The following is an 8,147-nucleotide window of genomic DNA, read 5'->3' as shown; positions in this document are numbered from 1 at the left end:
AAAACGCATCTGCTACTTTGTAGTGAACAGCAGCATGAGAAGGATCTCACTCATTACCCATTCCGCTCGACCGGTGTAGTATCTCCGTCATATGCCGGTACTGCTGGACGTCAGTGGAAAGCTGTCTCCGGTACTTGTGGCTCCAAGAATCCCGCTCTGACCGGGCTAACATTTCCAAGGCAGCTGCGCAACGTCCTCTGCGACCAGTCAGCAGCACAGCATCACATGCCTGTGCACGACGCACCTGGTAAACTCCCAGTGAGGGACACGGGAGGTCTGGCTCGCTTTTCCTTTTCAAAGTAAAGGTCTTCAAAAGTTTGTCTTAGTGAGCCTGTAAGCCAATACGAACGAGTCCGAGTTAAGCTCCCCTTCAGTCCGCATTAACATACTACTACTACTAATAATAAATCCTTCTGATTTTACTGTAGAATTTTGTGCAAATGTTAGGCATCTTTTGTGTATGTGTTTGTGGTGTGTGTTATGGGTAATACAATAAACAGCATGTTGACCTTGATGTAAGCAAAGAGGGAGATCTTTGTTTCATTGTTTGCTTACTTCTCTTTTGTCATATTGTTATTATTTACATTTATACATATATCACATATACACATTTAAAATCTTTTTTAACTTAATGTCACATATAACCTAATTAACGGTATATTATATTATTACATTTTTCAATCAGTATTAAGGTCAACATCTAACAAAGTATACTGATTATATCTAAGCAGCTTTTATTATGAAGTTAAATGTGGATCATTTCCTGTGTTGGTTCGGTGAACTTGACACTGACGTACATAGTAGTGAAACTATCGTTTTATTTCAGTTTTTCTTTTTAATATAAATGCTGCCACTTGTTTATCTGCACACCAATAACCAGAACAATTCAGTTAGTTTTCTTTGAGTGAACATGGAAAGTTTGTACAGTTTTTCCTTAAAATTAAATTGCGTAAACTTCACGTTAATAATCACCCAGTGAGCAGCTGAGTCACATGATATTATTAAAATCACTCTTTGCTTTGTCCCTACCTCTACCCCAAAGGATATGCATTTTTTGGAGATGAACACATTTGTTCCAAACAGTTTCCATCAACTTTTTCTCTCTGTTTGCTTGCACGTGGGTTTGACTTGAGTGAGTTTTTTTCCTCATTAATATCCCAGGAAAAGACTCAGCACTTCCTTTCTTCCAGTCAGTTCCTCTGTCAGCTCAGAATTGCAGCCAACTAGCAGCAGTGTTGTAGAAACACAAGAACTGTCACAGTCATGAAATCCCGAGACATAAAGTGATACACATTCTGCAAGTCTTGCAAATGTACTGCCATATAATACTTCAGTTCTTTTTATTGTACACACTAGTAGTCAGATAAAGTACTATGTCAGCAACATGCGACCCTTAAATTCTCTTTTATGGTAAACGGACTAGTTGTTACTCTACTCAAGCACTTAAAGCACCTTATGCAGCTAGTTTCATTCACACACAAGCAAACTTTCTAAGTGCTGTCTAACATTCACACTACAATGAATTGAACACATCTGCAGCAACCTGGGTTGAGTATCTTGCCTGGAACTGACCCACCAACCTTCCAATTAGCAGATCAGCTGCTCTGCCTCCTGAGCCGCAGCTACCTCACAGACAGGTGGACAGATTTTGACTGGTATTTCTTTATTAAATGCCACTTAAAACAAGGATGAGTTAAAAATGACAGCAAAATGATAGATGAATAAAATTAAAGGTGACCACATAATACGCTTAGTTAAATATGAACTTTTCAGTAAATTGAAAGCACAGCTAAAGTGACTCCATAGTGACAAATGGACAAAAATAACTTACAAAAGAGTTTTTTAAAGAATGACAGCAAAAAGACAGCCTGCTACCAATACACAAAGATGAACAAGAATTCACACAAATGATCACTTTTTGAACATATTTTAAAGACTGAGAATCAGAATACTTTATTAATCTCATAGGAAATGATTTTGTCACAGTTGCTCCAAGACAGTAAGAACAGTAACTAATCAAACTAAAATAAATACAATATATTACAAAGTTACAAAATATAACTAAATTGTTCTAATCAATACAGATAGCTCTAACCATTGTCCCAGTATATTATTCAAATTAAATACACATGAATGACACTGAGGTGCCCTTCTGTTGTTTATCATCTCTGTAGAGGATGTGCAGATAATCACAGTGTGCAGCTATTGCAGTTTGTACTTGTGCTTTGAATGGGGAAATTGTTCAGTGAGACAGCCACAGGCAGGAATGACTTCCTGTGTCATTTAGTGGTGCATTAAGGTAATCTCTGTCACAATCAGGTGTGTGGGAACAGAGAGAGGACCGAAATGCAAGAATTGGCTGGCTGGCTTGGAACCGATGTGGTCTTTTATTACAGGAACCAAGTGAACTGAACATAAATGATTGAAATAAGCAGGAACGGAGACAAACTGAGCGCTTAAATGGGCAGGATAATGAGAAAATTGGAAACGGGTGGGAAAACAGCTGGAATAAATCTAAGTAATGAAACAGAGGAAGTTAAACTACAGATAATGCACACAGAACAAAAGTTAATCACAAAAAAGCAGGAAACAGACATGGGAAACTAAACAGTGACAAAAAGTCCAAAACCAAATCACTGGATCAACCACCCAGGTACCACGACAATCTGTCTCTCACTGAACCTGCTCCTGTGACTGGCCAGCACCTCATGTCCACCAGTGTCCTGATCTGGACAACATCTGCCTCTCCAACACCATCTAACTCTGTTCTCCTTCTCTAATGGAAGCCTTTTTTCCACCCAGACCTGGAACATCCCTGAGACGTCCCCTGTGTTCACCCTTATTCTCTTCCTGCAGTTCAAGCACAATAAAGACTGTTAATCTCTCAGTGACTCTCTTTGTGGATCCAACTTTGCTATGCAGCCACACAGCCATGACACACACATATATGTATCCCTGCTACCATCTTGCACCTGGGGTCAGGCTGGGGTCTTGCCTATTGTGGCAGAGCCCAGCCTCTATGGCGCTTGTGCTTAGAGCTAGTTCCTGTGCTGCCATGATTAGTGAAAAATTATTATTCCACTTATTCCTATTAATCTTTTCATGTAGTTCTTAGTGCACTGGTGGCAGTAAATCAGTTCTGTTAAACTAAAGTACAATAAGTGATAGCATTTCTCCAATTTTCTTTTAACAAGCACAACTATTATGGCACAATGCAGTCTTTGTACCAGAAGGCTTGTACTTGACACGTGGCAGTCTTCTGGCAGCGGAGCCATTGTGAGTGTGGTGCAGCCTAACAGTGTTAGAGATCTTTTCAGTCACGGGGAGACAGCGAGCTAGATGAGTGGCATTCCAAATCTTTCCATCAGTCAGCAAGAAGGCATTTGAGCCTTTGGTTTTTGTTACTGTTACAGGAGGAGTAACTCTGGGGTGTCCTTTAGCAACGTGATGTGGCTTCCCTATCCTTACTCTCTCTCCTGGTAGAAATTTCTGCATGATGCTTATGATCAGCATAATGCTGCATTTTAAACTGATATTTCTTCACTGAGTGACGTGCAAAGTCATCCAGTGGAGACACAGTAGAAGGCAAAGGGAGGATGTCCAGTTTAGTACACATCTTCCTGCCAGACAGGAGGGAGGACGCGATGAAACCGTTCAGTTGCTCAGTTTGCAGCTGGGTAGTAGACAGATGTTCTGCTGATGTTCTGGCTACCAGGTGTTATATTTGACATCCCTGGTCTAAATTTTAGGTGTTGTGTTCAAGCTGGTAACAGCTTTAGTTGTATACTGCACATACTGCAAGGTAGGTCTGGGGACGCGTACGTGCTTGACCATGTATCTCTCAGCAGAAAACTCATTCTCAATACTCATCTACATTCACTCCTCACTTCAATCTGACAACTCATCAAAGCAGTTTGTATTTTGTCACTCACAGCTCCAGATTGCTCACTTTCCTGAATACTATCCAGCACTGCGTTAATCTTTACAATCAAATTACTTCCACATTTTTTAAAGTATGTACGAAAGAGTGAATACAGTAAGTCGCTGTCAGAGGTTTACTTGCAAGAAATATAAATACATATTTTCAGTCTTGTGTCACAGCTGCTCATCCAAATTTCCCTTTCAAGTATCTCAGGGACTACTGGAAACAGATCTGGTGACTGAGCAGGCCATTGGAGTACAGTGTTGTCTATTATTGGTGAGTCAGTGCAAAATGTAGCCTTAGTTTCCTGTTGTAGCCGAGCGACATGGCCCCCAGTGTTGTCTTCTGTTGGTGCCCATTTGCTTAAAGGTCAAATGTGCTGTGCTTTCATAGATGCTCTTCTGTGTGGTTGTTATTTGTAATGAGTGGTTGTTTGAGTTACTGTTGGCTTTCTATCAGCTCAAAGTAGTCTGGCCATTCTCCTCAAACATCAACACATTTTCAACCAGGAAACTGCTACTCACTGGATATTTTGCCATTTCAGGCCTTTCCTTGTAAACCCTGGGGATGGTTGTTTAGGAAAATCCCAGTACAACAATGTACTTACACGAGCCCGTCTGACATCATGTGATGTGAGAAGCCAATCTCAGGTTAGTAATTCATATAGGCATGTAGACATGGTCAAGACAGCCTATTGAAGTTCAAACAGAGCGTCAGGTAGAAAGGTGAGTGGCATGGTTGTTTGTCTGAGTGTTTCAGAAACTGCTGATCTACGTTCCCACTCTGTCACAGTCCCTGTTTTGTGTTTTGGGGATGTTTTCAGTTTTCTTTAGCTTGTATTTTTGATCATTTTGTTTGCCCACCTGTAGCAACGTGTGGTTTGCAATCTCAGTCTAGGAATATGCTATAGATGTGCAAAGGTCTGCATGGGCTAGCAACTAGCGGTGAATTCACTGTGTTCTCCAATAGTCCAGAACGCAGCACCTTCATCCTGTATTTGTTCTTATTGCTCCCACTGCAGACACATTTGGACGATGGGTGGACTGAACATTGTCTCATGGTTTGTAGTGATCCATTTTGGTTCACTTGTAGTTCACTTGGGTTTTCTCTCATTTCAAACTCATCAACTGTTTCAGATCAGAGTAAACAAACTATGTTTTCTGATTTCATACTTTCGTACTCGTGTAGTATCTTTTTGTTTTCAGTCAGGTTTATCAATCTCTGTTTTTTCCTGCTTTCCTTGTGTTTCTGTTTCTGGTTCAGTCTCATTTCTGTGTTTGTTTACTTTTCTGTCTTCTCAGTCAGTCATGTGTTCATGTTTGTTTATCTCCTGTCACTGTGTCACATGTCCTAGTCCAGGTCTCAGTGTTTGTTACTACTCGTTTTTGTTTAGACGGTCCCTCGTCTCGTGTTTGTTGTGTTTAGTTTTGCTTCCCTTGTCTTGTTATTCTGATTCCATTCAGCTGTGTTCCCGGTGTTTGGGGAGGAACTTTCCTAGTGTGCATTTATTCTACGAGACTCCGTTGAGTCTTTGTTGCATCATGCTGTGTTGTTTGTTGTCCTCACTTACAGTTTGTGTTCCCTTAAGATTAGTTGAAGTTTGGTTTCCTAGTTTTTTTTGTGCTGTCTTTTAGTTTGAACTCTTTTTGAACGTAGATGATATTAAGGGTGTGCAGCTACTGCATTGCATTTGGGTAATCTCAGTACCTCACTGAACATGCCTCTGTGACTGGCCAGCATGTCATGGAGTGGGTGGGAGGAATCATCTAGCATTGTTCTCGTCTTGGACAACATCCACCTCTCGTAACTGTAACTCTCTCTACTTGGGCCTCCAACACTCTTCCCTTTACCGTCTGCAGTTAGTTCAAATTGCTGCTGCACGCCTTCTAACAGGTACTAGAAAGTATGATCACATCACCCCAGTTCTAGCTAATTTACACTGGCTCCCTGTCAAATACTGTATAGACTCAAAAATTCTCTTGCTTACTTTTAAAAGTTTAAACAATTTGGCACCCAGTTATCTGACTGAACTCCTCCGCGTGTACAACCCCAGGAGAGCACTAAGTTCATCTTGCCAGATGCTCTTAGAACAACCTAGATCGCGGCTGAAGTCCAGAGGTGATCGGGCTTTTGTAATTGCAGCACCTACACTTATATATAACCTCTCGTAGTTCTGAGTCTATTCATTCCTTTAAATTGCGTCTTAAAACTCACTTTTTTACTTTGGCTTTTGAATCAAATTAGTTTAATCATCCTCAGGCCTGTTTCATGTCTGTCACCTTTGATTTTTGTTGCTGTGTTTGTTTGTTAACCTTTTTCCTGTGCATTGCCTTTTAATGTCACGCTGATTTTTGCTGATTGTTAAGCACTTTGATCAACCCTGTTGTTTTAAAATGTGCTATATAAATAAATAAACCTTAAACCTCTCGTACACCACCTTTAGAGAGTGCAGCTCCACCCCCAAAATGTTACTGGCCTTGCAGATCAGTTTATTGAGTCTGTTGGCATCCCAACCCTCAACTACAGCATGCAACACCATAGAGGATGGCACTGGCTGCAACAAATGCATAGAAAATCCTGAGCATTGTCTGACAGATGTTACAAGATCACAGCTGCCTCAGGAAATAGAGACAGCTCTGACCCTTCCTGTAGTGTGAAGTAGTATTTTTTTTTTAACCCAGTCCAGTTTATTGTCAGTGTGTACTCGGAGGTATTTATTATCCTTCACTGTGTCCACTTTGACCCCCTGAATTAAAACAGGTGTCACAGGTTTCCTGGTCCTCTTAAGATCCATAATCATGTCCTTGGTGTCTGTCACACTGAGCTGCAGATGATTCTGTGTGCACCACATTATATGACTCCATCTCTTTACCCTGACCGATGCAACTAACCATCACAGAGTCAGCAGGAAACTTCTGAAGATGGCAGGACTCTGTGCAGTGGCTGAAGTCTGTGGTGTAGAAAGTGAATAGGAAAGGGCGGTTCCTTGTGGTGCCCCCTGTGTTGCTGATAGTTTTAAACCAAAGTTTTTCTTTATCTAAATAACGCACTAGCATATCCTGTCCTTTTACCACGTCACTCTAGTTATACTGTCTGTAATGCATTTATTATCAGTTTAACTCTACCTTAACTCTAACTCTTTGCTTCTCTCTCAAACTTCTTTACTGTAATTTTAAAACTATCCATCACTCCTTTAGATATTGTTTTTACAGTTAGGTCCACATGTATTTGGACACTCACACAAGTTGTTGTTTTTAAACTGTTTACTGAAACAAATTCCAATTATAGTTAAATAACAGACAACATCTGTAGACTCTCAGGTTTCATTCGAGGGTATCAGTACATTACAATACATACATTAGAATTGGATGAAGGTGTTATGATTCAATGAAATGTCGTGGTTTGTGATCACATGCTGGTTGTTTTGATGTGTGGCTCCTCCCATTGGTGTACGTGTGGTTTTTGAATCTCCTCCCTCCAGGCTGGGCATGTGGGTGTGTCTGTGGCTGGTGAAACAGGCTAGAGCGCTTATTGGCTGATTCAAACAAGCTCTTGAAGTCCGGATTGGATGATTGAATGGACAGCAGCCTCTTAACCTCCAGCTGACAGCGCCCTCCCTTGTCTCCTCTACACCCAACAAAGAGCCAGCTAGTTGTTTGTAGTTCTGAGCATCTGTGTGAGAAAGTCTTTTCGTACATTGTGCGCTGTTTGTAATTAAGATATCTTTGTGTTGGGCTAACAGCATTTTTGTAAATTCTTATTCATGCATATACACTGAGCACTGCAGCAGTTCATTAGGAGTGAGAAGCCCTTTTTCTTTTTTTTGGTAGGAGCTTAGTTTAGAGAATTGTCTTGTTTGCTTTTACTTTCTGAAACGGAAGATTAGAAAAAATCCAAAACTTTTTTGTTTGTTATTTTGACATTGTTCATATCTGAAGAATATAAACTGCTGATTAGCCCCTTTAGTTAGTGTGTTGCTGGCCTGTCATGGGAGTCATGGGAGTGGGGATCGCTCCTGCATGTTAGGTCCTGGTTACCCCTAGGCCGGGTCGAGGGTCGAGGAGTTTCAGCCCCGTAAAATGTGCAACCCTGTTTTTGACAGGAGAAAAGTAATTATTTTTTTAATACTCAAATTTCCCATTGAGAGGGCCAATGTGAGTTTATCATTTTCCAGATTGAGTTGATTGGTTCAGCTGCCCGTCATGTGTGAAGGTAACTCTACTTG

Source organism: Oreochromis aureus, linkage group 3 (assembly GCF_013358895.1).
Source record: "Oreochromis aureus strain Israel breed Guangdong linkage group 3, ZZ_aureus, whole genome shotgun sequence".
Lineage (NCBI taxonomy): Eukaryota > Metazoa > Chordata > Actinopteri > Cichliformes > Cichlidae > Oreochromis > Oreochromis aureus.
Note: the sequence above shows the minus strand (reverse complement) of the source record.